A 4,099-nucleotide genomic window follows, 5' to 3' on the forward strand; every position below is an offset into this window, starting at 1 on the left:
GGGACCCGCCGCACTCCACCGGCGCCACACGCGACGCCGCCGGGCAGGGCTTCCCCGCCGGGACTCGCCGCCACCCACCTGACCGCCGGGGACGTTTCGGACGCGCGGCCGGGAGGGAGGAGGAACCGCGACACTTCCAGTCTTTACACTCCGGCACAGGGATTGTAGGGGCTGGGCTTCAGAAGAACACGCCGGGGACTCCTTGGCTTCTCGTCACTATTTGGTTTCCGTTCGTGACACTGAGTATCAGGCCCACGGTCCCAGGAAATAGGTGACAGTCGCGCTCCAGGTCCTTAGCGGTTTCTTTAAAAGAGGATATGACAGGGTGGGTGCACATCCTGCAAATAGGTGATACTGAATTGAGAGCTGTGTCCTAGGAATAATCATGAACTTCTTTTCTGGTGCTGAAACATACTTGACTATTTGAAGAATGGTCATATAATTGCTTGTATAGTTCCTCGATTTGGTCGAATGTCTCCACTGTGGCACACACAAACTTGTGTTACTCTCATTGAATCAGTTTTAGATATTAAACTAGATTTCTCTTGCCATGCATTCTCTGGGTGCTGTTGAAGCAAAAGCAGAGACAGCAACACTTACTTTTTCCGCAACAAAAAAAATCCTCTTCCCCTTCTTTGTACCCCTCCCTTACCCCTGTCCAGTACATCAGTGAAGGCTCAGTTTCTTGGATCACAGAGAAGAGTTTAGATTTTATTTCTCACTACGCATCTCGTCCCCCTCCTCCAACTCACCTTGGTTTTGTTTCTTAAGCTTTTTGCTGTTATCTTGTTTGCTGTTTCTCGTTGCCTAAAAGCACTATTGAGGATGGCAGAATGTGTCTTTTGTGTCATTTGGGGCTGGAAAAGGCCACAAAGCTTCATGGGAACAAAAAGTATCTTTTGTTTAAGGAAGGTGTATTTTTCAGTGGGCAATATTGTAGCTTGAAAACTCAGTCAGTCCATGCAGAAATTGACATACACAGAGCAACAGACTTCCATTGAAGACCTATTTTTAAATGGTTGGCATCCAATGCAGATATGTCATTGGTCTACCTAGTGCAGAGACTTATTGTGAAAGGGTAGGTGTGTTTGCAGGTTGAGAGTTCCTTGTAGAGCAAATGTTTACTTACAGAAAAATATGGACTCATGTTATCTTACAGTCTTTCTGAGGACAAGAGCCTCAGGAGCAGCAGGTCACTCAATGTTGGCACATAGTAGGGGACCCACACGATTGCTGAATGACATCTGATCCATTCTGTCTGATAACTTCTGGCTGGGCTCACTTGTAGCTAATTCATCTGAAAGAGCTGCGCTGTCTTAGGTTTTGGAGAACAAAAGCACAGTCTGTTTGCAGAAAACTGTGTTTCCTGACATCCTTCTTCTCTATACTGATTGTAGGCTGTTCATTAGGTTGGGAAAAAACAAAGCAAATTTCTTAGAGAATGGAGATAGCTTTGTACTTAGAATCTCTGCCTTTGAAAAGATAAACACTAATGTAATAGTTAAAAACTGGAAGTTCATTTTTCCTCTTCCAGAACATTTTTTTCTTCCTTTGCATAATCCCATGACTTGATTTTGAGTTTACACAAAGAGGTGAGCTGCTTTCAGCGATCCATCACAACAGATGTCCTCATGTTGATATCTAGTGAGTTGGTCATTTTCCTTCAGGCCACTGATCCAAGTAAAAGAGATTTAATGGCCTGTGTGGAAAGTGAAAGTTTATGGTTAATGTTCAGGATAATAATAATCTAATATGGCACATATATCACAGGATCCTCCTGACTTTTGAAGGGGTGTCTACTTTGTTTCTTCCTTTGTAGTGATTGCTCTGTCTTCAACCATTCAGACTCTGAATTCTCTGAAAATCTTAGAGTATGTTGAATCCAGAGGTGAAAGTTCTGCATGTTTCTCCTCTTTTCAAACCTAAATGACACATTCTTGAATGCAGCCCATGACCTTCGTCTAAAGTAGCATCCATCAGGGGCTGAATCAATATGTGAACCATCCAATATTGTTATCACTGATGCAACTCACTTCTAGTACACTTCTAAATCTTTTTTTTCAATACTCTGTAATGTCTGACATGATTTTAGAAGCCTACTGTGAATTTGTTTATAAAATAAAATGCTTTTGTAATATAAACAATCCCCTGAAGATTCTGTTCCTTTTATGCTTCAATTGTCATTTATTTTAATGCTGATAACATAGCTAGGAAATATCTGATTATCCAGGATCTTTATTTTACATTAAATGAGGTCAGTGATGTCCTGATTGAGGCTAAACTCATGAATTTGAATGCCTTCTCGTTCTTATGTATTTCTTTCTATAAAGAGAAATTCCAAAGAACTGACTATATTAGGCCTTACCCAGTTGAGCAGCCCTATCTTTTTGTTTTCAGCTCCACTGTTGGGGTATTGACAGTGGAGGCACTGGTGGCCACAACATGCCACTTTATGGCAACATATGGATGGCAATATGGAAGCCCAGCGTGGTTGGCTAAAAATGGAGCAGCGTAAGGTCAGTGATTTTTGGCTGAGTCTATAAAAATCCCAAAACTTGGTGGTTTTTAGCATAGCCTTTATACTACATTTAACTCTGGTTAGGGACCCAAAGGGCCACTGTAGATATTACTTGATTGACAGAGTAAAATATCTGTTGTTTAAAACAAAAAACCAAAGCAACTGGGTGATTTCTCTTAGAATGAAAATTGTAGTGTATACCATTATATTATGTTGTTGACTTGATGACAGAGAACAGATATTATTAAATAATGTAGCATTTCATCTATTTGATGAATTTTCTTGACATAATGCTTGTTTAAGCTCAGTAAGCTGTTCTCGGGAATTATTATAATAAATACTTCTTCCAACTTCACTTTTTTTCAAAAATATGTTTTTCTGTGGCATTCATACATGTGGAATTTCTGCTGAATTTCTGTTTGGAAATAAAAATTCTTTGGGTTATTATTACAAATGGTAACTTTACTGAATTTTCTTCCCAGTGGATTTAGGAGAGAGATGCAGGAAATATTGGTTAGGAATCAGAACTCTCAAGTTCTAGTCAAAACTTAACTACACATTGGGGCAGTCTCCCAATTTATCTCTACTTATTTTCTCATTTGTCTATGACGCATGTGACCTTTGTAATTATTATTATTATTTTTTGAGTCGTAGTCTTACTTTGTTGCCTACTCTGTGCACTGGCACAATCACGGCCACCACAGCCTCCACCTACTGGGCTCAGGTGATCCTTACATCTCAGCCTTCCAAGTAGCTGGAACCACAGGTGTACACTGCCACATCCAGCTAGTTTTTAGAGTTTTTTGATTTATTGTAGAGACAAGATCTCACCAAGTTGCCCTGGCTGATCTTGACCCCTGGGCTCAGGTAGTCCTCTAGCCTTCCCCTCCCAAGTTGCTGGGATTACAGGCATGAGCCACCATGCGGGGCCTGGCCTTTGTAATCTAAATTTGCTGTCACCCTCCCAATTCTTTGATTCCTGTGGGTCCTCTGTATTTGAAGTGTATTCATTAATATCTCATGAAATTTTGAAGCAGGTGGAACATCATATTTTTGGGGGAGACAGAAATAAGTCCTCTAAGTATAAACAGGTTGTCTTTTCATAAAAATATTCTAGTCGGTGTTTTTGCTTTTCATATTTTTCAATTATGTTTTGAGTCAAAAGAGTCATTTAGGCAGTTATATTTGTGCTTCAAAAAGTTGCAGTATTTTGGAATAACCAGTAAAAAAGATTCGACAGAGAAAGGAATTGCTTCCTAGACCTGGCTGGCACCTCTTGTGATGACTGGGGAAGAATGAGAAGCTCATTCCTGCAAGGTCGGCTCCCAAAATGCCAGGCTTTGTGAGGAGTGTCATCCTTCAGGAGTCTGACATCAGTCTGACTTGGCTTATTCAGCCCAATGATGATCTGCTGCCCTCGGACCTTTAAGGAATGGCAATGTCTCATTGTGTCAGAGGGAATGTCTGGCCAGAGAGCTTTTTCTTAAAGTTTGTCTTAGTATCTTTGCCTTGCCTAGCAGCCTTGGGTGAATTTGGGTGAGGTCCTCTAGTACAGTTGGAGGGGGGAGGGGGGTGAAAGGG

The 4,099-nt window shown here is 41.2% G+C and overlaps 1 protein-coding gene across 1 annotated transcript in view; it reads left to right on the forward strand.

Moving 5' to 3' along the window:
* Positions 1 to 4,099, forward strand: part of LOC103259017 (ceramide synthase 6-like) — a 220,826-nt gene that overhangs the window by 625 nt on the left and 216,102 nt on the right. The gene's annotated exons all lie outside the window — the stretch shown is intronic.

The sequence above is a fragment of the Carlito syrichta genome, unplaced genomic scaffold, assembly GCF_000164805.1.
Source record: "Carlito syrichta isolate Samal-C Ts95f unplaced genomic scaffold, Tarsius_syrichta-2.0.1 Scaffold302443, whole genome shotgun sequence".
Classification (NCBI taxonomy): domain Eukaryota; kingdom Metazoa; phylum Chordata; class Mammalia; order Primates; family Tarsiidae; genus Carlito; species Carlito syrichta.